Consider the following 18190-nt stretch of genomic DNA (forward strand, 5'->3'; position numbering starts at 1 on the left):
TTTGTGGATTCATACCTTTTTCCGTCTCAGAAAAAAATATTATTACCCTTGGGGCGAAAGCCCCAAACATTAAATAAGTGTTAATAAATCAATGACTGGAAAGGCCACGGTGGAACATTTTCCTGCTGGGGGATGTGGGCCTATAAAATACCGTGATACGCCATCTTGCAATAACATCAGCAACATTTCCAGTAAGTCCTACTCCTTAGCGTCCTAGAGTGGTCTTTAGGATCCCGCGAGTCCCGGGCAATATGACCACTGACCCTAACATCATGGTCGTAGCTGATAAGGAGAGGGCGAATGGCGAGTTTCCGGGCCATAAAACCGGATCAGCTCAGCTAAGGGAAGGTAACCCCTACAGAAAAATCCCTGGAGAAGGCAATGGGAAACCACTCCAGTATCTTTTCCCAGCATATCACTATGGAGAGAAACCAACTAATGGCCCCGAGTCCCGGGCAGCCCTTAAATGGGTCAGGGGTGCAAAGAATCTCCCGGCTCAAAATAGTGAATTCAAAAATAAGACTAGGAACATGGAATGTAAGAAGTTTATACAGCGGTAAATTGGATAATGCAATACAGGAAATGGAAAGATTAAAAGTAGATATTCTTAGAATTAGTGAACTGAGATGGACTGGCAGCGGCATACACCAACATGAGAAGGGAAATCTATACTACTCAGAAAGTGACCCAGAGGACAGAAACCGTCGAAACGGAGTTGCTGTATTTGTCATGGAGAAGTATGTAAAATTTGTTAAGAATTTTGTACCCATCTCGGACAGAATAATATTATTACAATTACACTGTCAACCCATCAACATGAATATTATTCAAGTGTATGCACCAACAGCGGAAGTGAGATATGATGGTGATGTGGAATCTTTTTATGACTCACTAGCCAGTACATTGCAAAGTTTGAAAGGAGGAGAAGTCAATTTTGTCATTGGAGACTTAAATGCCAAAATTGGTGAAGGTCGCCGCTCTCATATAGTTGGTGAATATGGCTTAGGCATAAGCAATCAAAGAGGTGATAGACTATATGAATTCTGCCAGGATAAAAATATGGTTGTATTAAATACCTGGTTTAAACTCCCGAAAAGAAGGCTTTATACGTGGAGATCACCTCAGGATGGAACAATCTATGATATTGTCAGGAACCAAATTGACTATGTGTTAGTAGACCATAGATTCAGGAACTCCGTAAAGAGAGTCACCACGTACCCTGGTGCGGACATTGGTCCTGACCATGTTTTGTTAACTGCCGATATTGTTTTACGCTTAAAACAAATAAAAAAGTCCAAAACCAAAATTAAAATGGAAATCTCGAAACTCCATGAAGAAGTGGTCAGAAATAGGGTATCTCAGACTTTGAACGATAATATTAGGCTACTCCCTTGTGATCCATCGATAGAAATACAAACACAATGGGATAACCTTAAGTCAGTTATACGTGAAACCTGTGATGCAAATTTGAAAGCTGATAAGCAAATTAGAAAAAAGAATTGGATGACTGACCACATTTTGAACTTAATGGATGAGAGACGTAAACACAAACATAATGAGACACAATATAAAAACTTACAAAGAACGATTAGACGTGAAATTAAAAAAGCCAAAGAAGAGTGGATGAAGTCACAGTGTGAAGAACTAGAATCGTACAGTCGTAGTCACAATGCATTCAAACTTCACAAAAAATTAAAGGAAATTACAGGCACTTCTAGAAGAATTACTCCATCATGTTTAGTTGACGATTCCAATAAATTAATATTGGATAAAAAAGATATTTTACAAACATGGGAAAAGTATATTCATGATACATTCAAAGATATTAGACCTGACATTAATATTCCCAATGATCAATTGCATGGACCATCGATTTTAAAATCAGAAATTCTTCATGCGATAAAGACTTCAGACAATAGAAAAGCGTGCGGACCAGACGATATTCCAGTTGAGGTGTTGAAGCTCTTTAATGATGAAAATGTTGACTACCTTTTGAGGTTATTTAATTCTATATACGACACAGGGAATATACCCCAAGATTGGCTAAAATCCACCTTCGTGACATTGCCTAAAAATCAATACCCTAAGAAGTGCAGTGACTATCGATTAATAAGCCTGATGAGTCATGTCCTTAAATTATTCCTTAAAATAATACATGCCAGGATACGCAATAAGTGCGAGCAGGACTTGGATGACACTCAGTTTGGCTTCAGAAATGCGTTTGGGACGCGTGAGGCATTATTGTCTATCGATGTACTATTGCAAAGGTGTCGTGACCAAAGAAAGGAAGTTTTTGCCTGTTTTATTGACTACGAAAAGGCATTTGACAGGGTAAAACATGCTGACCTAATGAAAATGCTTGCGGATTGTAACGTTGACACCAAAGACCAGAATTTCATAAAAAACCTGTATTGGTTCCAAACAGCAGAAATAAGACATGGGAATGAGAGATCTAATGCAATTGCCATTCAGCGTAGAGTACGACAAGGCTGTATCCTGTCGCCACTATTGTTTAACCTCTATTCCAACTATGTCTTTAAAAGAGCCCTAAGTAATACTGAGAAGGGTCTTAAGATCAACGGAGTTGTCATTAATAACATAAGATACGCAGATGATACTGTATTACTAGCTGACTGTATCGATGACCTCCAAGACCTATTAAATCTTGTTAATAATGCTGGTGAGCAACTGGGCCTAACAATGAACGTCAATAAAACAAAATGGATGACTTTTGGACGACTAGATCACTCTGGATCAGTGATACAGTTAAATGGTTGCAATGTCGAAAAGGTCGAAAGATTTAGATACCTCGGCAGTATTCTCACGGAGACTCTTGACCCAGATGTAGAGGTTAGGTGCAGAATTGAAGCGGCAAGAACTGCGTTCATTAAAATGAAATCCCTCTTCTGCAATGATAATATCAGCTTAAAACTAAGGCAGAGAATGCTAAAATGTTATGTGTGGTCGGTCTTGTTGTATGGATGTGAAACATGGACCTTGAAAGTAAATACCATGAACAGGTTAGAGGCTTTTGAAATGTGGCTTCACCAGAGAATACTCAAAGTCCCATGGACCGACATGATCACCAATATAGAAATTCTCAGGCGGGCTAGAGCAGAGAGAAAACTGCTTAGATTAATAAAAATCAGGAAAATTTCATATCTGGGTCATGTACTTCGAGGGGAGAAGTATCACTTGCTCCAGTTAATATTGAAAGGCAAGATAGAGGGTCGCAGAGGGCCTGGTAGGAGACAAATGTCTTGGCTGCGAAATATACGAGAGTGGACCGGCATTAGAAGTGTGGAGGAGCTATTCCGGGCAGCGCAAGACAAAGAGACATTTTCTAGAGTGATCGCCAACGTCGGGGGGACCTGATACGGCACATAAAGAAGAAGAATAAATTACATTAGCGCATTAAAATTTAAAAAAAAACATGTAATTTCCAGCTCTGTTAAATGGGATAGAAAATTTAAATTATCTATAGATAATGGCAAATAACAGACAATAAACAAAATCAGATGGGAACAAAATAAATTAACGCAATACAAAGAGAATTGTGGATAAAAATGTATTGATATCTGCCTAGATTAAATATCGAAAATCAACAAAAGAAACAGAAAGATATATCGTAAAAATAAACGTAAAAAGTAAATTAATCTTTATTGATTAAATAGTATAAAACCAAATCGCTATTCGCGCCTGTCTGTGCGTTTAGTTCTTTTAAACTACGCAAACGATTTTGATAGGGTTTTCATTATCATTTAGAACATGTCTTCCGGAAGGTTAACATACATAATACATGCATATTATATTTATAAAAAAAGTAAGATCAACATCGGATATACGTCGGCTAGTATAATATAAACGTCAGGTATACGTCAGCTACTACAATATAAACGTCAGGTATACGTCAGCCAGTACAATATAAACGTCAGGTATAAGTCATCCAGTACAACATAAACGTCAGGTATACGTCAGCTGGTACAGTATAAACGTCAGGTATACGTCAGCTAGTACAATATAAACGTCAGGTATACGTCAGCTAGTACAATATAAGCGTCAGGTATACGTCAGCCAGTACAATATAAACGTCAGGTATAAGTCATCCAGTACAACATAAACGTCAGGTATACGTCAGCTAGTACAATATAAACGTCAGGTATACGTCAGCTGGTACAGTATAAACGTCAGGTATACGTCAGCTAGTACAATATAAACGTCAGGTATACGTCAGCTAGTACAATATAAACGTCAGTTATACAGATTAAACAAAGAACAACTCTGGAAGTCTCGTGTTACCATTTGGTACTCTGGACTTTATTAGATTTTTTGTTACATTAGCTCCACAGAGGAGGCCCTAAAAAAACTATATCGTCTTTGGAAATTTTGTGAGTAGGGTATTTTCAAGGAAAGAAATAAGAGGAAATTCAGGGCAGGAAAAGATATTATGAGGGTTGGGTAGGAATCAGGGTGTCAGTGTGTCCAAGAATGATAAACGTTTAAATCCATCCCTCCCACTGACGTGCAAGGGGATGTTCTGAGATTGTTTGGCTGAATGTCAAAAGGTCTGTAAGTGAGCAGATACACGATACACGTAGAAGATCAAGTCACCAAACGTAGCAAAAACTCGTGGCAACTTATCGCAGAGGTATTGGTTATCCAATAAATGGTTCCCTGGGTGGCCTTCCAAATTGAGCCATTAACTAATTCAATTAATCAATAATTTAATTTAATTCAATCAATTATATCGTAACCATCCTATTCGGGCATTTGATTTATTTTGTATGTAAAAGAAAAACATGTGAATTCGAACGTCACAAGTTTCGTAGGACGTATATTCCATTGCTGTATTTAACCATAATATAATGATTGATTGCCTAATTTGGGACGATGCCGTTTTGTGCGTGCAGAGTGCAAACAAATATATATTTTACAGTTGCCAATTTTTAAAAGATTACGCAGGGGAACGTTGGACGTGGTTGCACTACGAACTCAAACGTGTTTTATTATTATTTGGGTGATGTTTAATCTTGAAATTATTAACAGTAAATAATGAACTCTTAGTTTAAATTTAAGTAGGTACTTTTATTGTTTAAAAAACAACCGATATATTTCATTAGCATTGCTCACTTTCTATGTGGAAGAGTCCCAACAGTTCCCAACCATCTGGAGCCAGTGAGACTATGGTATCCCCAATCGGGGTATATTGTGGGATGGAGATGGGGATGAGGAATGTAAGAAAGTACCTGATTATTCAGATGTGGTCACCAAACACGGCCAAAGCCATTTCAAGCAAAGTTGCTATTCTGAATGGTGGTCTTACACCAGGGCATTACTGAAAGTATCTCCCACTCTGGAACGTGCCGCAAGTATACTATTTATTATTTTAAAATAGTAAAATGTGAAATAACACAAGTTAATCAAATAGAATTTAATTTAATCTGAACCCTCGACCCCATCGCTTGCTAGTCGAGAGGCCGTCAAACTTATTCAGGGTTCACTTAAAACTAAACTACATTTGAAGACTTAACCCCTACAGCCTCTGACATATTACAATGTACCTACTTCTCTTAAAAGAACTGTCAGAAAACTAATCAATATTTTCACTCCAGATCAATTCCGCTGCTTTTAATGAATTTCAAAATAACATACTATTCTTAAAAGAAGATTAAAAACTATTATTTTTTTCCAAATCGATAAATGCAATATAAAATATATTGAAATGTTGAACGCAAACAAATATAAGGTTTTCAAAGTCGATTACCGATAGTTTTTAGCCTATAAACTGTAACTATAGGGTTTTCCAATAAGAGGTGTTATTTTGATATTCATTCGTAAAAGATCAATGGTTTCGTTGCTTGTGTGGCACGTAGCGCCGTCTTGTTGAAAGTAAACGTTGTCCAGATCAATACCGTCCAATTCCGCCCATAAAAATCATTAATCATCTCTCGATAGCGCAATCCATTCACCGTAACTGTTGCTCCAGCCTCATTTTCGAAAAAGTAAGATCCAATGACTCCGTCGGACCATAAACCGCACCAAACAGTCACACGTTGAGGATAAAGAGGTTTTTCAAAAATAACTCTTGGGTTTTCCGAGCCCCAGATGCGACAATTTTGCTTGTTGACGAAGCCACCGAGGTGGAAATGGGCCTCATCACTCAAGATGATTTGCATTTGATTCACTCAAGTGAATTTTAATAATTTCAATGCGTTGTTAAAGCGTGTATTGTTCCATTTTTATTAATGGCGTAGTTTCAACTTGTCAAATGTCAAAAAATGACAGCTTCAAAAGTAACATCTATCGAAATAGCGGGCTATTCAAAATAACATATATAAAATAACACTTATTGGAAACCCCTGTATTATAAAAGTTACTGTCACTTCAATTTTGTACATTTAATATTAAAAAAAATTATTTGTAAGTCATGACAAATATTTTTAAAAGCTAAATGTTGTTTCGCAGAATTGATAATTTTTTCTAGAGCGCTTATCGTATTTTTTTAATGCAAACTAAAAGTGTGCTCATAACCGGGGTTTCTAAATATTCGCACATTTCAGAACACCTTCGTAACCTTCATTGGCTCAAGTGCCCTGAAAGAATCCAGTACAAACTGTGCTGGATGGTGTTTAAATCCATCAATGAAATGGCCCCACCCTACATCTCTGAACTATGCGTCCCGGAAAACACTGGTCTGAGGCAGTCAACTCTTAGATCAGCAACATCATCAGCTGTAGGCAAACTGATAGAATCCAAGCGCAAGCCAAATACTAAGTTTGGTGATCGCGCTTTCGGAGAATCTGGGCCGAAGACTTAGAATAAACTCCCTCCGGAACTAAGATCCATAACAAGTCCAACAGAATTCAGGTCTAAACTAAAAACTTACCTTTTTAAGCTGTCAAACCCTTAAATTTCAGAGAAAGTCCAATTATTTCCAATTTTCCAAGAATGTCCTAACTTCCGTATCTACATTTCGCTAATAAACAATTAGTCAATTTTAATCTCAAGTGACCTACCAGGTAAGTATTGTACTGTATATTATCTCCATATATAGTTAGTAATAACAAAGATCATTGTAAAAGTGTATCATATATTTGTACAGCGCCCTTGAGATGATTTTGCACAAAAAAGGCGCTATATAAATCATTCAAATATTATTATTTTTATTATGATATTCTCTCCTTCTAACACTCTTCAAATCGTATTTCTCACCGTAATACAAAATGAGATAGATTAACTTTTATGAGACCGTGTCAGGGTGAGAGATACATCTCCAAAAGGACTATACCTACTGTTGTTTGTTGTGTGTGAGTGTCAGGTTGGGAGATATATCTCCAAAAAGACAATACTGTTGTTTGTTGTATGTGAGTGTCAGGTTGGGAGATATGTATATCTCCAAAAATACTATACTGTTGTTTATTGTCTGTGAAAAATATCTCCCAAAATTGGAAGAGGAATTGTCCGAATTGAGGATGCAATGGGAGAAGTATGAGTGGGAGGGGAGTTTATAAGGCGTAAGTTACAATGGGAAAAACATAATAGATGCACATTCAAAAAGATTTTCTATTGGAATTTTACCGCCACTCTGGCAACAATTTATAGGATAACCAACACCCCTGCCATAGGTCACCCCGAGTGGGTCGCTACGTTTGGTGACTTAGCAGGAGTGCCCGGGTCATGGGGTGATTTGTCTTTGCGGTGGATGCGTTTGCCCACCTACTGCGTGGCGGGCCGAATCGGAAGAGACTGGTTGAGGGAGACCTTTGACCTCTCCAGCCGGAAAATTATCCATACTACTAAATATTAATTATATGTAAATGAAATCCTCAGCACGGGAAATCCCAGTGAAGACATCATTATATCTATTAATTACATAAAAAAATATAATAAAACAATTATTATTATTTTTATCATACTTATTAGTATGCTGTAGTAACCACCAGCAGACGTGTACTTTCTATAATAAACCTTTCAGCAGAATATCTCTAATTGATGGTGAAAATTCTATCAAAATCCGCTGCGTAGTTTAGAAGAACTAAGCGCACAAAAAGACAGACGCGGATAGTGACATTATTCTTGTAAAGTTTTGAGATTGTGAGGCTTTTTTAAGATAATATACAATTACTTGAGTCAGCAATGTGAGCGCACGAAAATATTTTTTGTTCGACTTGATTACAGAACATCGACTTTTTTCTACTTTCTATAAATATAATACGCATGTATTATAAATACAAACTTTCCGGAAAAAAATCTCTAAATGATAGTGAAAACCCTATCAAAATTCGTTGCGTAGTTTAGAAGAATTAAGCGCAAAAACAAATAGACGCGGATAGCGACTTTATTTAACACTATTATTTGCTGATGACATGAAACTTTGTTAAGAGATTAACCACATTAATGATTGTATTACACTTCAAACTAACTTGAAATATCTTTTTGAATGGTGCTCAATCAACAAATTAGCATTAAACATAAATAAATGCCAGTTCATTCATTTTCTAAAATAAGTAATCCTATTTTTTTCAATATTCATGATGAAAATTTAATTTGTGTTAATAAAATTATTGATCTAGGCATTATGTTCGACAGTAAACTCACCTTTGTATGTCATATTAATAATATTATCAACAAGGCCCTAAAGACTCTTGGCTTTGTTTTGAGAGCTGCAAAAGATTTCAATAATTTAGGAACATTTATTATGTTATATAAAACCCTTGTCAGATGCCAACTTGAGTATAACTCTACGTTATGGTCTCCATTTTTCAATATTTATTCAGATAACATTGAAAAGATTCAACGGAAGTATGTAAGGTTTATAAATTATAAATTGCATATTCCTATACAAAACATAAATTACAATTACCTCTTGGATAAAATGTCTCCATTGAAACTTTCAGAAAGAAGAATAAGCACAGATTGAATACTGTTACAAAAAATACTACATTTTAAAATTGACTGTCCCGAATTACTTCAATGTATCAATATCCATGTTCCCAAAAAATCATGCCGACATTTCTTACCTTTTTACTTCAATAACACCAGGACACTAGCTTACCAAAATTCTCCGATTCCGAGACTTCACAATCTCGGAAACAAATATTCTGATCTGGGTGATATATTTCATTTGAAAACTAATCAGTATAAATGTTGTATATTCTATCACTTTTATTCTTCTAGACACAAATAGACCTATGTACCTATAAAACTTCTCCGCTTCTACTATTTTGTTTTCTTGAATCTTTTAAATTCAATTATATGCGTGAGGATTCATTTTTGCCATTATGTTTACATTCTTCTTTATTGTATTAGTTTTTAAGTGTTTACTCTGATACAAAATGCTTGTATTTTTTTTAAAGAAAAGCCCACTTGTAATAAATAAATAAATAATTGTGCTACTTCCCAGTTCAAACCCACTTGAAATATTTTTTTCAATTAATTATGGTTTATTTTATTTATTTATAAATATATTGTATTTGACATATAAATTTACATATTATATTAAATTACCACATTAGGCATCTGTCTGTTACATGGTGAACGATGGAAAATAGTTATTTTGTATTCAAATTATATTAATTTAATTAAAAAATAAACGAGAATTCATCACAGAGTATATTTATTAGTTCCTTTCAGATAAAACAAAATTGTAACATAATGTTATGTTGTTTAGAAGAACGTCCTTGGGAAAACTTCTAGTGGATGCAAAGTCGGGCGAAACCACTCCAACTGCTGTGCGAGGAGAGGTTGGGCCTGCTGTGAGCAGAGTGGGTCGGGGACGCCTAGAGGACTCTTGTCGAGGTGACGTTGTGTGTGAGTTGAGACATAAAGTATACTTTTTTGAACGGCTACATGTTTTGCAATGTGTATTACATTCAAACCAAAAATTAACACAGAAGACAGAAGCTTTGGAAATGTAATCCTTTCAAAATATTAATAACAACTCTATTGCGTTACTACTACTTGAGCTGCAACTTTTCCTTTCCTACCTTCTTCTTCCATAAGACTCTTTTTTCTGCCCTTATTTTCGTGGGAGTGCGATCCCTTTTTGTTGTTGTTTTCGTGGGAATGCGATCCCTTTGTGTTGTTGTTTTCGTGGGAGTGCGATCCCTTTTTGTTATTATTCTCGTGAGATCCCTTCTTGGGTCCTTTACCTCCCTTGTTCCAATTTTTGTTGGAATTGCTGTTTGATGCAGAGCTTTCCGAGTTTTCTTCGCTTGCTCTTGCTGATGAGTTAGCGCTTGCTGATGAGCTGGATTCTGAGCTTGAGCTAGCATTTGCTGACGCACTAGCGCTTGATGAAGAGCTGGATTCGTAGTATGAGCTATCTGACGAGCTAGCGTTTGCTGATGAACTGGCGCTTGCTGATGAGCTAGATTCTACGTTTGAGCTGTCTGACGAGCTCGCGTTTGCTGACGAGCTAGAGCTTGCTGATGCATTGGATTCTGAGTTTGAGCTAGCTGATGAGCTTGCTTTTGCTGATGAGCTGGAATCTGTTGAAGTAGCTGTCTGATTGTTTTTCCTACCATTCCTTTGTTTAGAGTTAGATCCTTTTCTACCATTGTTTTCGTGGGATCCTTTTTTGTTATTGTTTTCGCGGGAGTAGGATCCTTTTTTGCCATTGTTTTCGTGAGATCCCTTCTTTCCTCCTTTTCCTCCCTTGTTCCACTTTTTGTTCGAATTGCTGTTTGATGCAGAGCTTTCCGAGTTGTCTTCGCTTGCGCTTTCTGAAGAGCTGGATTCTGAATCTGAACTATCTGAGGAGCTAGCGCTTGCTGATGTACTGGTGCTCGCTGGAGAGCTAGATTCTGAGTTGGAGCTATCTGAAAAGCTTGCGCTTGCGTTAGAGCTAACGTCGGCCACTGAACTGGCGTTTGCTGACGAGCTAGATTCTGAATTTGCGCTATCTGAGGAGCTAGCGCTTGCTGAAGAACTAGCGTTTGCTGATGAACTAGATTCGGAGCTTGAATTATCTGAGAAGCTAGCGCTTGCTGATGAACTAGAGCTGGCTGACGAGTTAGATTCTGTGTTCGAAGTAGATGCTGAATTTGAGTTGGCTGATGAGCTAGATTCGGTTTCATCGGAATTAGATTCTTCTCCAATCACCGTGAATGCTTTTGATTTTCGTTTTCGGTCCTTTCCTTTTGATGTGGAAGACGACGCAGCGTTTGATACTGAGTTATCTGAGCTGGAAGCGCTTGACGCAGAAGATAAAGAAGAGCTTGATGCTGCATTGTCTGAGCCGGAAGCACTTGAAGTGGAAGACGAAGAAGATGATGAAGAACTCGACGAAGCATCATTATAATCATTATCTACTCTTCTCGAACACACTGTTGTTGCTCTCTGGGTAGGTGCCTGGGTTGACGCTTTCGCAGGTGCATTTGTTGGGCCCTGGGTTGGTGCAACTGTCGGTGCCGCGGTTGGTGCAACTGTTGGTCCTGCTGTTGGTTCAACGGTTGGTGGCTCTGTTGGTGCTGCTGTTGGTGCAACCGTTGGCGTATTTGTTGGTGCTGCTGTTGGTGCACCTGTTGAGCAAACTGTTGGTGCATTTGTTGGTGCTGCTGTTGGAGCAGGTGTTGGTGCCTCTGTTGGTGCAGGAGTCGGTGCCACTATTGGTGCCACTGTTGGTGCCATTTTTGGTGCAGGTGTTGGTTCCTCTGTTGTTACAGGTGATGGTACCTCTGTTGGTGCCGTTGTTGGTGCTGGTGTCGGGGCCTCTGTTGGTGAAAGTGTTGGTGCAACTGTTGGTGCAGGCGTTGGTGCCATTGTTGGGGCAGGTGTTGGTTCCACTGTTGGTGCAGGAGTCGGTGCTACTGTTGGTACAGGCGTTGATGCCTCTGTTGGTGCCATTGTTGGTGCTAGTGTCGGTGCATCTGTTGGTGTAACTGTTGGTGCAGGTGTTGATGTCACTGTTGGCACCGTTGTCGTTGATTTTGTTGGTGCATCTGTTGGTGCAATTGTTGGCGCAACTGTTGGTGTAACTGTTGGTGCCACTGTTGGTGCTTGGGTGGGTGCTAGCGTTGGTTCATTTGTTGGAGCCTTAGATGGTGCATTTGTTGGTGTATTTGTTGGAGTTTTGGTCGGTGTATTTGTGGGAGATTTCGTTGGTGCATTTGTCGGTGCTTTTGTTGTTAGGATAGTAGGCCTAACTGTGACGTGTTCAATTGATACGGAGACTGAACCTGAAGCAGCTTCGATTCTTCTGTGACAGTTGCACCGGTTCTGATGCCCAAAGTGACCGTGACGGCACTTGCCGTACTTTGAAAAGATTGGCTTATCTTCCCTCGAAGAACTGGAATCATCTTCGTTCAAATCAAAAACCAATACCATCAATCGGTTGAACCAAGATTTGTTCTTGTGTCCTGGCTTTTTGGAGTTTGTAAATATTGCAATAGCAGCACTGGGGTTACATCTCAAATCTTCATCACTGAGGCTAAAGCTATCAATCGTTGATTTCCTTCCTGATTTTTTTGGCTTTTTGGTTTCCTTGCTAATACTTTCTCTGATATGTATCGTCGGTTTTGAGATAGTGTATTCTACACTCGAACTGACGCTCTTTCTACTCGTAACAGGTCTAAGTTGAAAAATTTCTTCGCTGATACTAATGCTGATTATTTCTACTATTGGCTTAGGTCTGACGTATTCCTCACTAACGCTGTAACTTTCACTTGATTCGATAACAATTTGTTTTGGTGTAGTGGCTGCTTGGGTTGCCGGTTTAGGTGTGGTTGTTACGTGGACGATTGGTTTAACTGTTACCTTAGGTCTGACGTATTCCTCACTAATGCTGTAACTTTCACTTGATTCCATAACAATTGGTTTCGGTGTAGTGGCTGCTTGGGTTACCGGTTTAGGTGTGGTTGTTACGTGGACGATTGGTTTAACTGTTACCTTAGGTCTGACGTATTCCTCACTAATGCTGTAACTTTCACTTGATTCCATAACAATTGGTTTTGGTGAAGTGGCTGCTTGTGTTACCGGTTTAGGTGTGGTTGTTACGTGGACGATTGGTTTAACTGTTACCTTAGGTCTGACGTATTCCTCACTAATGCTGTAACTTTCACTTGATTCCATAACAATTGGTTTTGGTGAAGTGGCTGCTTGTGTTACCGGTTTAGGTGTGGTTGTTACGTGGACGATTGGTTTAACTGTTACCTTAGGTCTGACGTATTCCTCACTAATGCTGTAACTTTCACTTGATTCCATAACAATTGGTTTTGGTGTAGTGGCTGCTTGGGTTACCGGTTTAGGTGTGGTTGTTACGTGGACGATTGGTTTAACTGTTACCTTAGGTCTGACGTATTCTTCACTAATGCTGTAACTTTCACTTGATTCCATAACAATTGGTTTTGGTGTAGTGGCTGCTTGTGTTACCGGTTTAGGTGTGGTTGTTACGTGGACGATTGGTTTAACTGTTACCTTAGGTCTGACGTATTCCTCACTAATGCTGTAACTTTCACTTGATTCGATAACAATTGGTTTCGGTGTATTGGCTGCTTGGGTTACCGGCTTAGGTGTGGTTGTTACGTGGACAATTGGTTTAACTGTTATCTTAGGTCTGACGTATTCCTCACTAATGCTGTAACTTTCGCTTGATTCAAAAACAGTTTGTTTTGGTGTAGTGGCTGCTTGTGTTACCGCTTTAGGTGTGGTTGTTACGTGGACGATTGGTTTAACTGTTACCTTAGGTCTGACGTATTCCTCACTAATGCTGTAACTTTCACTTGATTCCATAACAATTGGTTTTGGTGTAGTGGCTGCTTGGGTTACCGGTTTAGGTGTGGTTGTTATGTGGACGATTGGCTTAACTGTTGTCTTAGGTCTGACGTATTCCTCACTAATGCTGTAACTTTCGCTTGATTCGATAAATATTGGTTCAGGCGTAGTGGCTGCTTGGGTCACCGGTTTTGGTGTGGTGGTTATTTTAACGGTTGGTTTAACTGTTGTCTTAGGTCTGACGTATTCCTCACTAACGCTGTAACTTTCGCTTGATTCAATAATGATTGGCTTTGGTGTAGTGGTTAATTGAATGCTTGGTTTGACTGTTGTTTTAGGTATGACGTATTCATCACTTGCGCTAACGCTTTCCTTGCTCTTGACCAATATCGGTTTCAGTCGGATATATTCTTCGCTGATACTGTAACTGCCTTTGTTTATTGGCCTTGGTCGACCTTGTTCATAGCTGTGATTTTTATGATGGGTAACTACTTTTGTTGGTGTTGTATATTCGACGCTGATGCTAACGGAGTAAAATTCTGGATGCTCATTTTTCCCGTAGTTATGTTCCCAAACTGTAAGAGGATGTCCATGCACACTATCGTACAAGTCCTTAACAGGCCATTCGAATTCCTCGTGGAAACTGTAACTTTGTCTATCTGTTGGTTTTGGCTGAACCGTTTCGCTACTGATAGTATTTTTGACATGCATCCATGGCTTAGAAAGAACGTACTCCTCACTTACGCTATAAGCATAGTTTTCTCTGGTTGGTCTAGTATTCTCCCCACTCCAACTATAACTATATCTTCTGACAGGATTTGACCCAACAGATTCTTTACTGCTGTCCTCTTTGATATGAGCCTTTGGTGTAGGATAAACATATTCTTCACTTGTACTGTAAGACAAGTTTTGTTTTGGCCTAGAGATTTCCTTACTGTGACTCTCTCTGTTTGGTTTTGGAACGATAACATGTTCTTTACTAATACTATTCTTCTCCTTAACATGATGCTTTGGTTTGGTGGCAATATTTTCTTCGCTAACGTTGTCACTATCTGTGGATGGTTTACGTAGAACATATTTTTCACCAACACTGCTGACGTGACCACTTGGCTTTGTAAAAATGTACTCATCACTGATACTGTAACTCTCTCTGATTATTTTTGGTCTAATATGTTCATTACTGATACTAATGTTTTCTCTAACGTGAACTCTTGGCTTGTGTACAACAAATTCTTCACTTGAATCATCCCCGTTTTCAGATATATGTGATTTTGACCTTGCGTGAGGTGTTTTCACTGATTTTGCTGTTTTCCTTGAGTCAGGAGTTTGTCCGTGGCTCTTTCCCAAATTGTTTTTGAAACCGAGCATGTCACCATAAGGTTTTCGATGGTGGGAGCTATGATGATGTTTATGGATGGGATAATCGTAATCTTTTTGATGGTTGTGAACATGATCATGTCCACGGTGTCTGTGCTTATACTCGCGGGCATTATAAGGATAATTATGGTGATGGTCTTGAATACTTTTACGAGTGTGAACTTCCGATGTCTTATCTGGTACAACATATGGGTGTGAATGGACATGTTGTCCAAAGTGAGTCTTCAGTTTTGATTTGTTGATTTTGGCCTTAGATTCTCCCAACATCTTCTTGTACCGCAATTCTTTAGGACTTATCTCCTTTGTGATTTTTTTGTCTGATTCCTTAGATCCTTCTGAAATTTCTTCCCACTCTTCGGTCACACTTTTACCTCCGTCTTCCATCCATTCCCAGACTTCTTCCTCAATTTCCCTGCTATTCGTGACTTTATGGCTAGTACGATGAACAGGTTTGAGAGCAGTTCTTAGAAAAGTTGGTTGGGCAACATCTGAAGTGGCAGAACTGGTGGAATAACTAATATCAGAAGCTGAAACAGCATCAGATGATGAACTGGCTGAACTCGATGAACCAGAAGCTGCTGACTGCGGATAACTTTTAGAATTTGATGAACTTGAGCTGCCTGCTGAAGATGAAGCATATGAATCATCGGATGATAGACTAGAACTGCTACTGGAATCAGCTGAACTCCAATTTTCTAAAAGATCATCGAGCGATCCGCTTTCTGTAGTTGATTTTGCAGAGCTGTCCGCGGAATCTGATGATTTGTCAGACGAGGAATCATAACTTGCGCTAGTCATTTCTTCACCAGCATTGGTATAGCTTATTGCGTTCGCATCATTAGTAGCAATATCTCCTGTTTGTCCATCTCCGGTTGCATTGATTGAGCTGATCTGGAATGTAAAATTACCATGTTAATGTTTTAAACATACCAAATTTCATAAAATTGGCCTACAAAAGAAAACGGATCCTACAGAATAAAAATGAATGAAGTTTTTTCTTTTTGTTTTTAAGTTTTAAAATAAATGTATCACAGTGAGCTTTACTTTTTACGGTTTGATTTTTTAAATATTTTAATCGTTTTACAATTTATTTCATATTTTACACAACCTTTTAGTTGAAACTCACGTTAATTACGCCTATCAATTAATTTCAAAAATAAAATATTGGGGGAAAATATAGACATTTTGAATTTATCACTAAAATTCCCGGGAGATATTTTCAATATGTATTAATATTTCGGGCGACTAATTATTGCTTATAAATACATTGTTACTGAGGCATTTAAGTGATATACAATAACTATGTATTATTATTAACTATATCCCCTAAAAACGGCATCAATCAATAAATAAAAAATATATGACACCTCACAAAGCGCCGTACAATGAAAAGCGAGGAGAACTATGTCGCCACCCAGTTGGACATCGTTGTGAGGCGGATTAAGGTTGGGACTGTAGGAAGGGAACGAGGAAAAGCAGATGCCGGTAGCTCGTTCGACATACGAGCAGACTTAAACAAAAAACGAGTTGAAGAAACGGCTAGTTCTCATGAAGCCAACATCAACTGAGAACGGGTGTTTCGCTCGTTAGAGCAGGCTACACTAAAATACCCGTAGAACAAACTCAGCAGTCCAAATTGCGTTTGTGCATTAGAGATGATGGCAATCGGTCTGACAGCCTTCCATTGCACAGACTAAAGTAGGTGTATCAAGTACACACTTCACCACAACCTTAGATTACACATCTGCCCTGAATATAGACACTGTAATGCTGTCCGAAACGTTGGCTAAAGAAGGAGGTATCACAACACGGCATAATACCCCAAAAAGAAATCACTATGTGTAATACTTTAGGCCGTGAAAATCTCAAATCATATTACTAGGTGTTTTTTTGTTCAGTTCAATAATAATAATAAAAGTGTTTATTCCGGTAGTTCAGTAGTTTTGGTTTTAGTTTGTGATGGGTTTACCAATAAGAGGTGTTATTTTGAATAGCCCGCTATTTCGTTAGATGTTACTTTTGAAGCTGTCATTTTTTGACATATGACAAGTAAAAACTACGCCATTAATAAAAATGGAACGATACACGCTTCAACAACGCATTGAAATTCACTTGAGTGAATCAAATGCAAATCATCTTGAGTGATGAGGCCCATTTCCAACTCGGTGGCTTCGTCAACAAGCAAAATTGTCGCATCTGGGGCTCGGAAAACCCAAGGGTTATTGTTGAAAAGCCTCTCTATCCTCAACGTGTGACTGTTTGGTGCGGTTTATGGTCCGGCAAAGTCATTGGACCGTACTTTTTCGAAAATGAGGCTGGAGCAACAGTTACGGTGAATGGATTGCGCTATCGAGAGATGATTAATTATTTTTTATGGACGGAATTGGATGGTATTGATCTGGACAACGTTTATTTTTAACAAGACGGCGCTACGTGCCACACAAGCAACGAAACCATTGATATTTTACGGTAAAAGTTTCTTTGAATATCAAAATAACACCTCTTATTGGAAAACCCTGTATTTGGTGTCAATTATTATCTATTTCTGTTTTCCTTAAATTTTACAAAATACAGCTTTTATTTGAGATTTAAATTTTAAAATATTGTTGTGAGTTTTGAAAGAGAGTGGAATTTTTTTATTTATATCTTCAATGAATTATTTATTGTTAGTTTCTGAACGTTTCAATTGGTTTGGTTTTTTCACACATGTTCGTTTATCAATTGAATAAAAATTTCCCCTCGTTTTTCAGTAGATATGACCGTATGCATGTAAAATCCCAATGGGTGTCTAAATAAATACATAAAATTATGAATTTTACATGCCAACAAATTTATCATCAATAACTCACTGTCATCAAAAAGCTAAACAAATATTAGTCAATATATCGATTCGTATCAATTCAATTGATTTCAAAAATCATCATTGACTTACTGTTTACGCAGTTTTAATATTGTTCTTGGTAACGTGACGTAGTCCTCGGTTTTCTGTGAAATGAACCACACAGAAATATGCGCAATGATAATGGCAAACAAAGGTATTTTGTTGTAATTTTTTCATTCAGCAAAATATGCTATCTGTAGATATGAAAACCTTCATAGT

The sequence above is a fragment of the Hesperophylax consimilis genome, chromosome 17 (assembly GCF_061612785.1).
Source record: "Hesperophylax consimilis isolate HC1 chromosome 17, BYU_Hcon_1.0, whole genome shotgun sequence".
Classification (NCBI taxonomy): domain Eukaryota; kingdom Metazoa; phylum Arthropoda; class Insecta; order Trichoptera; family Limnephilidae; genus Hesperophylax; species Hesperophylax consimilis.